Genomic DNA, 17,583 nt, shown 5'->3' on the forward strand with positions numbered 1-17,583 from the left:
GGGTTTGCAGATGTGGTTGGGGGTGCAGATGTGGGGGGGCAAATGCTGCTGGGGGGGCAGATGTGGTTGGGGGTGCAGATGTGGGGGGGCAAATGCTGCTTAGGTGGCAATTGTGTTTGGGGGCAGATGTGAGGGGGGAAGATGAGGTTGGGAGGAGCAAATGCTGCTGGGGAGCAGATGTGGGTGGAGGGGCAGATTGGGGGGGCAAATGCTGCTGGGGGGCAGATGTGGTTGGGGGGCAGATTGGAGGGGCAAATGCTGCTGGGGGGTAGATGTGGTTGGGGGGCAGATGGGGAGCAAATGCTGCTGGGGGGCAGATGTGGTTGGGGGGCAGATTGGGGGGGCAAATGCTGCTGGGGGGCAGATGTGTTTGCAGGCTGATGAGGTTGGGGCGGCAAATGCTGCTGGGGGGGCAATTGTGTTTGGGGGGCAGATGTGGGGGGTAGATGAGTTTGGGGGGGGGCAAATGCTACTGGGGGGACAATTGTGTTTGGGGGGCAGATGTATTTGGGGGGGCAAATGCTGCTGGGGCGCAGATGTAGGTGGGGGGCAGTTGGGGGGCAAATGCTGCTGGGGGGCAATTGTGGGGGGGGCAAATGTGGGGGGTCAAATGCTGCTGGGGGCACTTGTGGTTGGGGGACAAATGTGGTTGGGGGACACGGAGGGGGGGCCAAATGCTGCTGGGGGGGGCAATTGTTTGGGGGGCAGATGTGGGGGGCGGGCCTGAGTGACGCCCTGGGGGGGACCCCAGATGCTGGGGGGGTCCGAAGGCTGCTCGGGGGGCGGGTGCCCGGGGGGGGCTCCGGGGGTGGTGGGCCGGAGAGGGCGTGTGTGAGAGGCGCTGGCCAGCAGGGGGCGCTGGGCGGCGCGGCGAGAGGGGGCGGCGGCCTTAGGGGCGTGGCCTCGGGGCGCGGCGCCGGGAGCGGGGCGGGGCGTAGCGGCGGCGGGAGGGGGCGGGTCCCGGCGGCGGGGCGGGGCGGGGCGGGGCGTGTCGGCGGCGGCGCGGCGGGGCCGGGCCGGGCGGGCGGGCGGCGAAGCGGCGGCCGCGCTGTCAGGCCGGTGTCGGTGTGATGAAGATTGGCGGGCAGGTAAGCTGTCACTCAGCGGGCCGGGGGCCGCCGCGCGGGGGCGGGCGGAGCCGCGCCGAGAGCCGCGGACAAAGCGGCCCGGGCGGTGGGGCACGTGTGGCGACGGCGGCGGCGGGGGGAACCCTACCCCCCCCCCCTCTCCTTTACCACCCCCCACCCGCCTTCCATCCCCTCCGGTGCGGGAAGTAACTTGCCGTTCCGCACCGCCTCCCCCTCCCGCTGCGGGGCCGCCGGGGAGCGCGGGCCTCGGTTGCAGCGTGTGTGTGTCCCCGGTGTCCGGTTCCCCCCCGACCCCCCCCCCCCCCCCCCCCCCCCCCCCCCCCTTCCCGGGCTGACCTCCAGCCGGCTGCGGTTTGCCCCCGCCGTTGCGGTTCTCTGCGGTGACCCCCCCGCGCCGGCCGGTTGCGGTGATTTCGGGGGACTGCGATGACCCCCCCCTTCCCCAGCCGGTTGCAATCCCCGCCGGCCGGTTGCGATGTCCCCCGGGGGGTTGCACCCCCACGGCCGTTGTAATCTCCCCCAGGACCGGTTGCAATGCTCCCCCGAGGAGGTTGTAGCCCCCCCAGGCTACTTGCAATGCCCTCGGACTTGCTACAAACCCCTCGACCGGTTGCAATGGCCCCCCCGCCCCCCCGGGATGTTACAACAACCCTGTTGCAACACCCCCTGCAGACCCCCGACCCGTTGTAATGCCTCCCGGGGGGGTTACAACACCCCCCCTCCCCGGCCCATTGCAATGCCCGCACACTTGCTGCAGACCCCCCCAAGCCACTTGCAATGCCCCCTAAGAGGTTGCAACCCCCCCCCAACCCGTTGTAAACCTCCGACTAGTTGCATACCCTCCCCCCGGGATGTTACAACCCCCCCGACCCGTTGCAATGCACCCCGGGGGGGGTTGCAGCCCCCCCAGATGCTTACAGTGCCCCCCAGGGTTTGCAAACCCCCCAACTGGTTGTAAACCCCCCAACCAGTTGCAATATTCCCCCCCGGGATGTTACAACCGCCCAGCTGGTTGCAATACCCTTGCAGACCCCCGACCCATTGTAATACTCTCAGGGGGGTTTGCGGCCCCCCCCAAATACTTACAATGCCCCCCAGGGATTGTAACCCCCCGAACTGGTTGTAAACCCCCCCAACCTGTTGCAAACCCCCCAACCGGTTCCAAACCCCCCCAACCAGTTGCAAACCCCCCGACTAGTTGCAGTATCACCCCCCTGGGATGTTATAACCCCACCGACCCATTGCAATGCCCCCGGGGGGGGTTGCAGCCCCCCCAAATGCTTACAATGCCCCCCAGGGATCTCAAACCCCCCAACCCATTGCAAACCTCCCCAACCAGTTGCAAACCCCCCAACCAGCTGCAATATGCCCCCCCTGGGATGTTGCAACCCCCCTGGCTGGTTGCAATACCCTTGCAGACCCCTGACCCATTGCGATACCCCCCGGGGGGGTTTGCAGCCCCCCCAAATGCTTCCAGTGCCCCCCAGGGTTTGTAAACCCCCCAACTGGTTGTAAACCCCCCCAACCGGTTGCAATCCCCCCCTCTCCCTGGAGAAGGCTGAGCCCCCTCAAACTCATTACATGTTGCAGCTGGAAAATTGCCCCCCCGGTGCAAAGTGGGTGTGGGGGGGGGGGCTGCTTTGCAAGGCACCCCTTTACTTTGGGATACCACCCCAGCACCCACAGAGCACCCACTGGCGGGGGGGGACATGCCACCATCGCCGCCTCGCAGGGCCCCACGCGGGCTCGACGCCAGCACCGAAACGCGGCGACGTGCCGCAACCCGCAGCTTCTCCCCGGGGGGGGGGGTTAAACCCCCCCTCTTGTGCACCCCGTTCTCCCGGTGCACCCCGTTTCCCTCGGCGCACCCTATTTCCCCCCGGGGACGGCTCTACGGGACCCCCCTCGGTGCATCCCGGCGGGATAAATCCTAAAAAAAAAAAAAAAATCTATTTATTTTTTACAGGGTGTGGGGGGATTTTTAAAAATCATAATTACAATTTTTAATTACTTTCGAAATTTTTAATGTCTTTACATCCGCAGGAGGCGGCGGCGTGTGACTCGGGAAGTTTGGAGGGATTCGGGGTGGGTGCGCGTGGGGTGCGTGCGCGTCCCCCCAACTTCACCCCGCTCTTCGTCGGGCGTCGAAACTCAACTCCGGGCTCTTTGTTTGGGCTTTTCTCGGGGTTTTTTTTTTTGCTTCTTTCCAAGGATCTTTATTTTTTTTCTTCTTTACTATCTCGCTGCGTAACGGGAAACCCTAAACCCAGCGGGATATTTTCAAACTCCCAGCCGGAGAGATTAGATTAAGGGAAAAGGGAGGGGGGGGGTGGATTATTTTTGGCTGGGATATGGGGGCAGCTGTTTGCTGGAGGGGGGGTTGAAGTCAAAAATAGGAGGAGTAAAATCTTAATTTGACTTTTTGAGACTTATTTTAACCTTTAAATCCCAAAAAGGGGGCGCGTAGCTCGATAAACCTGGTGAAACTTTAAGAGTGTCGCGCCTTCCAAAGTGCTGACTCGGCGTATTTGGCATCTTTCGCGTCGTGTTAAACCCCAAAACCTTTTAGGGTCTGATGTTTTGAGGGTTGTTTGCAGCCCTGGTGTGGATGGGGAAAGAGGTTTGGGTGAATTAATTGGATTTTGGGGTGAATTAATTGGATTTTGGGGTGAATTAATTGGATTTTGGGTGATTTGGGGTAAAAAATAACACCTTTTTTGGGGGGTTTAGGACGACGGGATCAGGATTCCCCTCATTTTTTTCCCCCCCTTCCGTTTTACTTCACTCCCCGCCCTGAGATTCCTTCATTAGGGGGCAAAAGTTAATTGCTTGCGGCTAATTACGGGAAAGGTTAATGGGGGAGCTGGCGGCGTGGGGAAGGGAGGGAGTTCCCCCGTCATCCCCAAACTGGGGTTTTGAAGGTCATTTGCAGCCTTGGCACCCCAAAGCCAGCATCGGGGTGTCCCGAAACCTTCTTTTTAATATATTATATATGTAACATTATATATAGCACATTTTTAATATATATATAACATTAAATACCTCCCTGATATCACAGCGGGCGGAAAAAAAGGGGAGAAAAGCGACGCTCAGCATCCCTGCCGCACTTATGGGAACGTTTTCTGTTCTCCCACCATCATTTTTGGGAGGGAGAGGTAAAGGAAATGGCCTTTTTTTTAGGAAATTCCCCTTTTTTTTAGGAAATTCCCCTTTTTTTTTAGGAAATTCCCTTTTTTTTTAGGAAATTCCCCTTTTTTTTTGAGGAAATTGCCTTTTTTCCCAAGGAAATTGCCTTTTTTTTTGAGGAAATATCCCTTTTTTCTAAGGAAATTCCCCTTTTTCTGAAGAAATCTCCTTTTTTTCCAAGGAAATTGCCTTTTTTTTTAAAGGAAATATCCCTTTTTTTCTAAGGATTCCCTTTTCTCCAAAGAAATCTCCCTCTTTTCCAAGGAAATATAATTTTTTTTAAAGGAAATCTCCCTTTTTTGAAGGAAATCTCCCTTTTTTTTATGAAAATCACTGGGTTTTTTTTAAGGAAATCTCACTTCCTTAAGAAAAATCTCCTTTTTTTAATAAGGAAATCACCTTTTTTAAAAGGAAATTCCCATTTTTTAAGGGAAATTTCCCTTTTTTTTAAGGAAATTGCTTTTTTTTAAAAAGGAAATGGCCTTTTTAAGAGGAAATCTCCCTTTTTTAAGAGGAAATCTCCCTTTTTAAGAGGAAATCTCCCTTTTTTAAGGAAATCTCCCTTTTTTTTAAGGAAATAGCTTTTTTCCCAAGGAAATCTTTTTTTTTTTTAAGGAAATCTCCCTTTTCTTAAGAAAATCTCCCTTATTTTTAAGGAAATCACCTTGTTTTTAAGGAAATCACCTTTTTCTTTAAGGACATCTTTTTTATAGGAAATCTCTTTTTAAAGGAAATATCCTTTTTTTAAGGAAATTCTTTTTTTTTTAAAGGAAATCTCCTTTTTTAAAATAAATTCCCTTTCTTTTAAAGGAAATGGCCTTTTTTTTAAGGAAATCACCTTTTTTTTAAGGAAATCTCCTTTTTTAAAGGAAATTTTTACATAATGGCTGAAAATTGTGTCGGGAAGGGAGGATTTCATCCCACTGGAGCATCCAGGAATAACCTTTTTTCCCGACTAAGGGCTCAACCGAGTCCCTGCAATGGGGCAACTTTGAATTTTGGGGGATTTTTGCTTTTCCAATGAACTTTTAAATGACTCGATGTTTTTTTTTTTTCCCACGGCGATCGACAGCATCCGTAAGTCTCCGAGCGATAATCGATAACGTCAGGTTTGAGATGCGCGATGGGTACCCGGGGGGAGAAAAATAACCCGGGGTGCTGGGACACCCTTAATTTTGCCGAATTTATTTCCCTAGGAGCTGCTCCGCCTTTAAATAATTAGTAAAATTAAGCCTTATTTTACTCCGGGAACGTGGAAAAATGCTTTTTTTGGGGTTTTAGTGGGATAATTTTGCTCGATCCGGACAACCCGCCCTCGAATTTCACATCCCGCGCGCCATCGAACCGCTCGAGTCCCAAATAATTTGCGCCGCTGCCAACGCCGCTAATTAGCAAAGAAATAAATTATTTCACGGCGTCATTAATCGGATCGTTAAGATGCCGGCTCCAAATAATAATGCGGAGGGATGGGAAGTTAATCCCCAGCTTAAATTTAGACCTGGTTTTGGTCGCTGAAGAGCAGGATGGAGCCGCGAGCGTGGCGGGACGAGGTCGCCTTTGCCCAGCTGTGATTTGCAGCTGTATAAATAAAATGAGAATTTGGCCTCAACTCTTATTTTATAAGAGATTTAAAAATAAAATCTTATTTTTTTGGTCTTTCTTCTGAAAGGGAAAGTAAACCCTCATTAGTCTACACCACAATTGCAATTAGAGTTCGTTAAATATTCTGGCGTATTATTTTGGATTTTTTTTTTTCTTTTTTACGATGCCAAAAAGGGCTTTTTCTTTTTTTTTTCGGGGTCATCGGGATGCTCGTTGGGGTTAATGAGATGCAGATGCTCCGAGGGAGCGATGCCAGAGGAGCGAGGGCTGAGAAGGGGAAGGAGGGCTTGGGAAGAGGATGAGGCTTGTCTAAAACTCCAGTTTAGGAGCTGTTTCAACTAGGAATAATTTTCCGTGACCCTCAAAGTTTTCTTTAATTTTTTATTTCATTTTTATTTAAATATTTATTTAATTTTTAATTTAAACTTTTATTTATTTTTTTATTTATTTTTTGAATTTGTAGTTTAATTTTTATTTATTTATTTATGGTTTTATTTTAATTTTATTTTTATTTGTCATTTTATCTTTACTTTTTAAATTTAATTTAAATTTAAATTTAATTTAATTTAATTTTTTATTTTCATAGCGTTGTAGAATCCTAGAATCATTTAGGTTGGAAAAGACCTTTAAGATCATCAAGTCCAACTGCCAAGTCCACCACTAAACCATGTCCCTGAACACCACGTCTACACATTTATTTTCTATTAATTTTTGGGTTTATTTTTAATTTTATTTTTAATTTTGTCTTAAAATTTATTTTAAGTTTTATTTTCTTTTATTTTTTATTCTGTTTTAAATTTTATTTTAGTTTATTTTTTATTTTATTTTAAATTTAATTTTCCATTTTATTTTTTTATTTTCATTTTTTCCTTTAATTTTTTCTTCTGTTTTTATTTTTTATCTTATTTTACAGAATGTTTTATTCCATTTTTTACCTTAGTTTTTCATATCGAGTTCTATTTTCCGTTCCGTCCTTCAACCATCTTTCAGCATCCTGCGCCGCGCGACCTAGCCCATCCTGCGTCCACCACCTATAATCCAGGCAGGAAAATCCCAAATATCCAGGTAACCCCACCAAAAAGCCATAAAAAATTCAAATTAGGGATACTCCCCCCCAAGAAATAGTTTATTTTGATGCAGGTGCTTTTTACCCCTGTTTTTACCCCTGTTTTTACCCCTGTTTTTACCCCCCTTTTTACCCCCCTTTTTTTTCCTTTTCCTCCCTTTTCCCTCTTTTTTCCCCTTTTTCCTTGTTTTTCCTTTTTTTCTTTTTTCTTTTTTCTTTTTTTTTCCTTTTTTCCCTTTTTTCTCCTTGATCCTTTTCCCCCTTTTCCCCTTTTTTCCACCTTTTTCCATATTTTTTTCCGTTTTCCTTTTTTTCATTTTTTCTTATTCCTTTTTTCCCTTTTTTTCCTTTTTTCATTTTTTCCTTTTTTCCCTTTTCCTTATTTTTCCATTTTCTTTTTTCTTTTTTCTTTTTTCTTTTTTCCTTTTTCCTTTTTCCTTTTTTCCTTTTCCTTTTTCCTTTTCCTTTTTCCTTTTCCTTTTTCCTTTTCCTTTTTCATTTTCCTTTTTTCCTTTTCCTTTTTTCCTTTTCCTTTTTTCCTTTTTTCCTTTTTTCCTTTTTTCCTTTTTTCCTTTTTTCCTTTTTCCTTTTTCCTTTTTCCTTTTTCCTTTTCTTTTTTCCTTTTTCCTTTATTCCATCTTCCTTTTTCCCCCTTTTCCCCCTTCCACACCTTTTTTCCCCTTTTCCCCCCTTTTTTTGCCTTTTTTATCTTTCTTTCTCTCTTTTTTGCCTTTTTCTCTTTTTTCCCTTTTTTCCTTTTTTTCTTATTGTCTTTTTCTTCCTTTTTTCTTCCTTTTTTCTTTCCTCTTTTTTTTTTCTTTTCCCTTCTTTTGCTTTTCCTTTTTTCTTTTCTTTTTGCCCTTTTTTTTTTTCCTTTTTTCCCCCTTTTTTACCTCCTTTTCACCAGCCTGGCTCAGGCATAAAATCCACCGTACCCCCCCACTGACGCTCAGCCCCCTCCCACGCCTCAAATGCCACCAACCAACCAACGAGGCAAAACTTTTCCGAATAATTAAAAAAAAATTCAAAATATTTAATTTTCATGCTTCCGTTGATCAGCGGTGTGTTACTCCTCAGATTATTTGGCGGAGGCAGGACGCGGCTGCTGCAGATACATCACTTCTAGGTACGTCGGAGGGCACTTTATAGCTTTATAAAACCCTTAAAATGGTTTTTTTAAACCCGATTTGAAGCGTCGAAGGTGAGTTGTGGAACAGCAATTAGCTCCCTTCTCCCTGAGCAAATCCCCACCGTGATGGTGCATGGAAAACCGCTTTAGACATTTTTAAGACTTTTTACCTGCTTGATTATTTTGATTTTTTCCCCTATTTTCTATTTTTTCCCCATTTTCTGTTTTTTTTTCCTGTTTTCTATTTTTTTCCCCATTTTCTATTTTTTCTCCCCATTTTCTTCCCCTATTTTCCAGTATCTTTCCGCTGCCTCTTTCCGAAGGGAATACCCCCAGGGAGCGAGGTTGATGAATCAAACCCCCTCTGGGTTTTATATTTTATTAGCCCCTTGATCAGCTCGTAATAAATATTATTTATTAATAAATAATAATTAATAATAATTATTCATAATCGGAGATGGCGGGTGGGGGTCTCCCCTCCGGAGCATCCCGTATCCCGCGCTCTCCATCCCTCCTCTCGCATCCTTGACCTTATTCCTATTAACTCACTCAATTTAGATAAAATTATTTTAAAAAAACCCTAAAATCTGGGTTCTAAGGACATTAACTTTGCTCAAGGAGTTAAAAATAATAATAATAATAACAATAATAATAATAATAATAATTCAAGATAATGATCAAGATAATCAATAAGAAATAATATCAAGATATAATAGTAATTATTATTATTCAAGATAATCTTGATCAGGGTAATAAATAATCAAATATTATTATTTATCTTGATCCCAAGAAAATCCCATTCATATAAAGTGCTCAGAAAAGATCTTTTAATACATTTACATCCAGAAATCTATTTCTTTATATCTCAGTGCCAGACCCAACATCTTTTAACTCCGGCAATTAATTAATTGCCATAAAAAAAAAATTAATTGCCATAAAAAAAAAAAAAGGACACCCCTTTTGTTTTCTGGAGCGCCTTTTAACCTTTAAAAATAGCATTTAAAAGGCATTTGGAAGCTGTTTGCGAGATGGAAATGGGCCTTTTGGGTAATATTTCACCCGCGGATGCGTTTTTTGGCTTTAAGCAAATATAGATTGTCAGCGTGAGAATAAAGAACAAACTTACTAGTAAAGAATAAGTGAAAAATAATAATAATTAAATAATGGGTAATAATAGAGCAAACATAATAAATAAAAAATAAAGAATAAATAAAAAAGAAATAATAATAAATAAAAAAATAAAAATAATAATTAAACTGTAAATAAAAAATAAATAAAAACAATAAATAAATAAAAAATAAACGATAAATAAACAAAAAATAAATAATAAGGAGAAATAAATAATAAATAAAGCCTTTTTTTTTGGATGGCGGCTGCCTACCCTTCTCCCCTTCGTTAGCGGGTCGTTTGCAGCCGGGTCCCGCTGGATTCGGGGTCCTGCTCGCTCCCCGGAGCGCAAGAGCTGGATGAAGCTTCGTCTGATAACTCTGATGCTCGTTAATGAGCCAGTAATTAAAACTCCTATCAGTGCCTGCAAGCCGGCCCCTCAGCGGCTCTCCCCACCTTTGCGCCTCGCGCCGGGGGTGCTGGTGTGGTTTTTGGGGTGCTGGTTCAGTTTTAGGGGTGCATGTGCAATTTTGGGGTTGCTGATGCAGTTTTGGGGCTGCTGGTGCAATTTAAAGGATGTTTGTCCGCTTCTGCTGATGCTGGTGCAGTTTTAATGCTGCTCGTCCTCTTTTAGTGATGTTCATCCAATTTTAGGGATGCTGGTGCAGTTTTGGGGATGCTCATGCAATTTTGGGGCTGCTGGTGTGATTTTGGGGATGTTGGTCCACTTTTAATGATGCTCATGCAATTTTGGGGCCGCTACTGTAATTTTAGGGATTCTCATGCAATTTTAGGGATGCTGGTGCAATTTTAATGGTTCTCACACAATTTTGAGGCTGCTGGTGCAATTTTAGGGGTGCTCATCCACTTTTAGGGATGCTCGTCCACTTTTAGTGATGTTCATGCAATTTCAGGGATGCTGGTTCAGTTTTAATGATGCTCATGCAATATTAGGGATGCTGGTGCAATTTTTAGGGATGCTGGTGTGATTTTGGGGACGTTTGTGCAATTTTGGGGCTGCTGGTGCAATTTTAAGGATGTTTGTCCACTTCTACTGATGCTGGTGCAGTTTTAATGCTGCTCGTCCTCTTTTAGTGATGTTCATCCAATTTTAGGGGTGCTGGTGCAGTTTTGGGGATGCTCATGCAATTTTGGGGCTGCTGGTGCAATTTTGGGGCCACTACTGTAATTTTAGGGATTCTCATGCAATTTTAGGGATGCTGGTGCAATTTTAGGGGTGCTCATCCACTTTTAGGGATGCTCGTCCACTTTTAGTGATGTTCATGCAATTTCAGGGATGCTGGTGCAATTTCAGGGATGCTGGTGCAATTTTTAGGGATGCTGGTGTGATTTTGGGGATGCTCATGCAATTTTGGGGATGCTGGTGCAGTTTTGGGGCTGCTGGTGCAATTTAAAGGATGTTTGTCCCCTTCTACTGATGCTGGTACAGTTTTAATGCTGCTCGTCCTCTTTTAGTGATGTTCGTCCAATTTTAGGGATGCTGGTGCAACTTTTAGGGATGCTCATGCAATTTTGGAGCTGCTGGTGCAATTTTGGGGATGTTGGTCCACTTTTAATGATGCTCATGCAATTTTGGGGCCGCTACTGTAATTTTAGGGATTCTCATGCAATTTTAGGGATGCTGGTGCAATTTTAATGGTTCTCACACAATTTTGAGGCTGCTGGTGCAATTTTAGGGGTGCTCATCCACTTTTAGGGATGCTCGTCCACTTTTAGTGATGTTCATGCAATTTCAGGGATGCTGGTTCAGTTTTAATGATGCTCATGCAATATTAGGGATGCTGGTGCAATTTTTAGGGATGCTGGTGTGATTTTGGGGACGTTTGTGCAATTTTGGGGCTGCTGGTGCAATTTTAAGGATGTTTGTCCGCTTCTACTGATGCTGGTGCAGTTTTAATGCTTCTCGTCCTCTTTTAGTGATGTTCGTCCAATTTTAGGGATGCTGGTGCAACTTTTAATGATGCTCATGCAATTTTGGGGCCGCTACTGTAATTTTAGGGCTTCTCATGCAATTTTAGGGATGCTGGTGCAATTTTAATGGTTCTCATACAATTTTGGGGCTGCTGGTGCAATTTTTAGGGATGCTGGTGTGATTTTGGGGATGCTGGTGCAATTTTGGGGCTGCTGGTGCAGTTTTGGGGCTGCTGGTGCAATTTAAAGGATGTTTGTCCGCTTCTACTGATGCTGGTGCAGTTTTAATGCTGCTCGTCCTCTTTTAGTGATGTTCATCCAATTTTAGGGATGCTGGTGCAGTTTTGGGGATGCTCATGCAATTTTGGGGCTGCTGGTGTGATTTTGGGGATGTTGGTCCACTTTTAATGATGCTCATGCAATTTTGGGGCCGCTACTGTAATTTTAGGGATTCTCATGCAATTTTAGGGATGCTGGTGCAATTTTAATAGTTCTCATACAATTTGGGGGCTGCTGGTGCAATTTTAGGGGTGCTCATCCACTTTTAGTGATGTTCATGCAATTTCAGGGATGCTGGTGCAATTTCAGGGATGCTGGTGCAAATTTTAGGGATGCTGGTGTGATTTTGGGGCTGCTCATGCAATTTTGGGGCTGCTGGTGCAGTTTTGGGGCTGCTGGTGCAATTTAAAGGATGTTTGTCCGCTTCTACTGATGCTGGTGCAGTTTTAATGCTGCTCGTCCTCTTTTAGTGATGTTCGTCCAATTTTAGGGATGCTGGTGCAACTTTTAGGGATGCTCATGCAATTTTGGGGCTGCTGGTGCAATTTTGGGAATGTTGGTCCACTTTTAATGATGCTCATGCAATTTTGGGGCCGCTACTGTAATTTTAGGGCTTCTCATGCAATTTTAGGGATGCTGGTGCAATTTTAATAGTTCTCATACAATTTTGGGGCTACTGGTGCAATTTTAGGGGTGCTCATCCACTTTTAGGGATGCTCGTCCACTTTTAGTGATGTTCATGCAATTTCAGGGATGCTGGTGCAATTTTTAGGGATGCTCATGCAATTTTGGAGCTGCTGGTGCAATTTTGGGGATGTTGGTCCACTTTTAATGATGCTCATGCAATTTTGGGGCCGCTACTGTAATTTTAGGGCTTCTCATGCAATTTTAGGGATGCTGGTGCAATTTTAATAGTTCTCATACAATTTTGGGGCTGCTGGTGCAATTTTAGGGGTGCTCATCCACTTTTAGTGATGCTGGTGCAATTTTTAGGGATGCTGGTGTGATTTTGGGGATGCTGGTGCAATTTTGGGGCTGCTGGTGCAGTTTTGGGGCTGCTGGTGCAATTTAAAGGATGTTTGTCCGCTTCTACTGATGCTGGTGCAGTTTTAATGCTGCTCGTCCTCTTTTAGTGATGTTCATCCAATTTTAGGGGTGCTGGTGCAGTTTTGGGGATGCTCATGCAATTTTGGGGCTGCTGGTGCAATTTTAGTGATGCTCATCCACTTTTAGTGATACTCATGTACTTTTAAGGATGCTGGTGCCATTTTAGTGGTGCTCGTCTGATTTTGGGGCTGCTGGTGCAGTTTTGGGGCTGTTGGTCCACTTTTAATGATGCCGGTGCAGTTTTAGTGATGGTCGTCCACTTTGGGGGACGTTCTTCTGATTTTAGGGCTACCAGTGCTATTTTAGAGATGCTCATCCACTTTTAGTGATACTCATACAATTTTAGGGCTGCTGGTGCCATTCTAGGGATGCTAGTGCAATTTAGGGGATGCTGATGCAGTTTTGAGGATGCTGGTGTGATTTTAGGGATGTTTGTGCAATTTTGGGGATGCCAGTGCAACTTCAGTGATTGATGCTCATCCACTTTTAGTGATGTTCATCCAATTTTAGAGATGCTGGTGCAATTTTGGGGCTGCTGGTGCAATTTTTAGGGATGCTGGTGTGATTTTGGGGACGTTTGTGCAATTTTAGAGATGCTAATCCAATTTTGGGGCTGCTGGTGCAATTTTGGGGATGTTGGTCTGCTTCTAATGATGCCAGTGCAGTTTTAGTGATGCTCGTCCAATTTTAGGGCTGCTGGTGTGATTTTTAGGGCTGCTGGTGTGATTTTTAGGGCTGCTGGTGCAATATTAGGGATGCTGGTGCAGTTTTAGTGATGCTCATCCAATTTGGGGGATGCTGGTGCAATTCTAGAGATCCTGGTGCAATTTTGGGATTGCTGGTCCAATTTAGCAAGCGCTAAATCATTCCTCCTTACCTAAACACCCCCCAAAAACATAGTGGGGATTTTTTTTTTCCCCTCTTCCTCCTCTTTAAACACCCCAAACAGCGTAGCTGAAGAACCCGGCGAGAACATTGATACTAAAAACCCCAAATAAAGCTCTTTAGCAGCGTCTTTAATAGCAGAGCACCTGGGAAGCGGCCAAGGTTATCTCAAGGTAGAGACATCGGGGAGGTTTTGTTTTCCCTGCAACCGGTTTCCGTTGGGATTTGACTCGACGGGGAGAAGCCAGAGAAGTTCCCGGCGCTGTTATCCCGGCGGGAACTCGCGGGAGCTTTTTCACCCTGAATTAATTAGGCTTGGAGAGGGGCTGGGGGCGGAAGGGCCCGCCGAGCGTAAAGCTGGGGAGCGGTGGGGCTGGGGAACTACCCAGGGTGGGGTTTGCAAAACCCCCTTAGCAAGACCCACTTAGCAAGACCCACTTAGCAAGACCCACTTAGCAAGACCCCCCTTAGCAAACCCCCCCTAGCACAACCCCCCTAGCACAACCCCCTTAGCACAACCCCCTTAGCAAAACCCTCTTAGCAAGACCCCTTAGCAAGACCCCTTAGCAAGACCCCTTAGCAAGACCCCCTTAGCAAAACCCTCTTAGCAAACCCCCCTTAGCAAGACCCCCTTAACAAACCCCCCTTAGCAAAACCCCCTTAACAAGTCCCCCTTAGCAAGACCCCCTTAGCACGACCCCCTTAGCAAACCCCCGTTAGCAAAACTCCTTTAGCAAAACCCCCTTAGCAAAACCCCCCTTGCAAGACCCCCTTAGCAAGGCCCCCTTAGCAAAACCCCCTTAGCATGACCCCTTTAGCAAACCCCCCTTAGCAAAACCTCCTTAGCTAACCCCCTTAGCAAGACCCCCTTAGCAAAACCCCCTTAGCAAGACCCCCTTAGCAAGACCCCCTTAGCCAAACCCCCTTAGCAAGACCCTCTTAACAAACCCCCCTTGCAAAACCCCCTTAGCAAAACCTTCTTAGCAAACCCCCCTTAACAAACCCCCCTTGGCACGACCCCCTTAACAAGACCCCCTTCACCCACCCGCCCCATCACCCCATCCACCCACATCCCACCCCACCACCACGGGGGTCTCTTTTCTGGATCAGGGTGGGACGGGGACCCCTGGCCCCGCTCCAGCGCCTGCCGGGGCCACGCAGCACCCTTGAGCCAAGCAGACAGAATTCAACCCTTTGTTTCCTGTTCGGCGGCTCGACTTAGCGGGGCCGGAGCCCTCAACAAGCCCCTCTTTGTGCTAATTTAATTAATTGCTGGGGCAGCGGGGATGAGACGCGCCGGCTATAAATACCTGCTTGCTTTTTTTTTTTTTTTTGGTGGAAAGCATTTAGCCCAGCGGCGACTGAACCTTAAATCTAATTAAATTCGATTTAATTCTAATGGACTTAATAAAAAAAAACCTATTGATTGAATGATTTATAATAGAAAATCCTGGGTTGATTGGTTTATAATAGAAAATTATCGATGGGTTGATTTATAATAGGAAATGATCCCGAAGCGAGCACTGAGCGTGCGGCGGCGTCCCCATCGCGGCTTGAAGGGATGAAAATTGTTGCATCCTCCAGCCTCGAGCTGCCCATCGACCCGCTTGGCTCCTCGTAAATTAAAATTAACTTTTTGATGCGAATTAAACATCCCAACGCGCCGATTTCCAGGGAAAACCACCCGTCGGATACACGCGTGCACGCTCCCGGCGCGCTTCCCGCGCGCGTTTGCATCGCGGATGCTCGGATTTCCTGGAAAAATCTTGTCCTTGGGGATGTTTTTTTGGGGTAAAACACAAATTTCAAACTTTACGTCCCGTTTGCGTGCGAGGAAAAGAAATAAAGCAGAGGTGAGATCCCCAGAGCTGCAGAAATAGAGTGAAAAATAACTTCAGGACTCGCCGCCGAGCGAGTTTTAGCTGCAAAAAGTGACATTTATCTCCCGTTTCCAGCTGATAATGGATAATTTTCAATCAAGAGATTGAAATTTTAGCAGAATTCTTTGAATGTATAATATAATATGAAATTATTTTAATGTTGAATAATAATAAGCAGCTCCAGGGAGCGGGAGGATAATCCTAAATTAGAGATTTTTTGGCCCCAAACAGTAAAAATATCCCCATTGGGCAACAAATAATAAGAAAAAAATCAGCCAACAATACTTTTCCCAACAGTTTTTGCTATTTTGGCACATGGAGTAAGAAAACCCCGAGTGTGCAGCCGGCGGGGACCAATCCTGCCCGGTGAGCGACGCCTTTTATTGATATTTTTTTAATTTCCATGGGAAGACTCCCCAAATAGGGTAAAAATCCCCCCAAATCCCTCTGCGATCCCGAGCTCCAGATCTCAACAGTATCTTGCCTTCAGTAAGGCATTGGACACTGTCTCCCACAGCATCCTCCCAGACAAACTGGCTGCCCGGGGCTTGGATGGGTGGACTCTTCGATGGGTTAAAAACTGGCTGGATGGCCCAGCCCAGAGAGTGGTGGTGAATGGGGTAAAGTCCAGCTGGCAGCCGGTCACTAGCGGTGTTCCCCAGGGCTCAGCTCTGGGGCCGGTGCTGTTCAATATCTTTATAGATGATCTAGACGTAGGGATTGAGTGCACCCTCAGCAAATTTGCAGATGACCCCAAGCTGTGTGGGAGTGTCGATCTGCTGGAGGGTAGGAAGGCCCTACAGAGGGATCTGGAGGTTGGATACATGGGCCGAGACCAACGGCATGAGGTTCAACAAGAACAAGTGCCGGCTCTTAGACTTGGGCCACAACAACCCCCTGCAGCACTACAGGCTGGGGGAAGAGTGGTTAGAAAGAGCCCTGGGGGTGCTGATGGACAGCCGGCTGAACATGAGCCAGCAGTGTGCCCAGGTGGCCAAGAAGGCCAGTGGCATCCTGGCCTCTATTAGGAATAGTGTAGCCAGCCGGTCTGGGGAAGTGATCGTCCCTCTGTACTGGGCACTGGTGAGGCCGCACCTTGAATCCTGTGTCCGGTTCTGGGCCCCGCACTTCAAGAGAGATGTTGAGGTGTTGGAGCGAGCCCAGAGGAGGGCGACCAAGCTGGTGAAGGGTCTGGAGGGTCTGACCTACGAGGAACGGCTGAGGGAGCTGGGGTTGTTTAGCCTGGAGAAGAGGAGGCTCAGAGGTGACCTTCTTGCAGTCTACAACTACCTGAAGGGAGGTTGTTGCAGAGTGGGAGTCGGCCTCTTCTCCCGGGCAACTAACGATAGGACAAGAGGACACAGCCTCAAGCTTCACCAGGGGAGGGTCAGGTTGGACATTCAGAAGCATTTCTTCTCAGCAAGGGTCATTAGCCATTGGAAGGGGCTGCCCAGGGAGGTGGTGGAGTCACCATCTCTGGAGGGGTTTAAGAAAAGCCTGGACATGGCACTTAGTGCCCTGGTCTAGTTGCCATGGTGGTGTCAGGGCAATGGTTGGACTCGATGATCCCAGAGGGCTCTTCCAACCTCATTGATTCTGTGATTTCCAAATATTTACCGAAAGCCAAAGTGCTTTTCACCCTTGGCGTGCTTTTATTCTCCTTCCTATAAATAACCTAAAATAAGAAAAATCATTGAAATAAATTATTTAGGTGTCTGCATTATTATATTTAACATCTATATTTGTATTTCCTTTAAGATGAGGGAGCGGTCACCCGTTTATTTTAGGGCTGCTGGGTCCGTGTCACATGAAACCGAGGGAAATTGTTGGTGAAATGATATCGCGGCTTAAAAATAGCTGAGGTCGGATCCTGCAACGCGGAACGCGACCGATCCCTTGGTTATAGCCCCGGTTTATTTAGACGAGCAGCCGCTCGCTCCTCGTTTTGCTTTGGAGGGGGATGAAAACAACTTGTGCTCGCAACGCTGGTTGAGTTTTCCACGTGGATAGTTTAAGTCCTTGCGGAAAAAATCCGGGAATTGAGTTTATTTGTGGTTGGTGCTTATTGTTCCCTCATCCCTGCATCCCTGAACATCCTTGGTCCAGCCCTGGGATGATCCATCATCCTCATCCTCCAGTGGCTCCTCAACAGCAGGAGAATTTTTTAACACTTATCTCCCTCCCTGGCATTTTGAAGGGGAAAAATTGGGATTTTCCCATGGGAAAAAGCTTTGGAGCCTCCGGGGCGGGGGTTTGGCAGCATCGGGGACGAGCCGTCCCGGAGCCGGAGATGGGGATCGCAGCCTGGTTTTGGGATGCTGT

At 46.8% G+C, this 17,583-nt stretch overlaps 1 protein-coding gene across 7 annotated transcripts in view; it reads left to right on the plus strand.

The window, feature by feature from the left end:
• The first annotated feature begins 998 nt into the window (after nucleotides 1-998).
• PKNOX2 (PBX/knotted 1 homeobox 2) overlaps nucleotides 999-17,583 on the plus strand; it is a 104,198-nt gene continuing 87,613 nt past the window's right edge. For 2 of the 7 annotated variants that reach the window (XM_068418184.1, XM_068418191.1), the window contains exon 1: nucleotides 999-1,088. The gene's annotated coding sequence lies outside the window, so the exon portion shown is untranslated. Of the gene's footprint in view, nucleotides 1,089-8,019; nucleotides 8,069-16,735; nucleotides 17,316-17,583 lie in introns of those variants that run through there. The other 5 variants (XM_068418186.1, XM_068418185.1, XM_068418189.1 and 2 more) reach the window with 5 other exon arrangements.

Source organism: Nyctibius grandis, chromosome 25, assembly GCF_013368605.1.
Source record: "Nyctibius grandis isolate bNycGra1 chromosome 25, bNycGra1.pri, whole genome shotgun sequence".
NCBI lineage: Eukaryota > Metazoa > Chordata > Aves > Nyctibiiformes > Nyctibiidae > Nyctibius > Nyctibius grandis.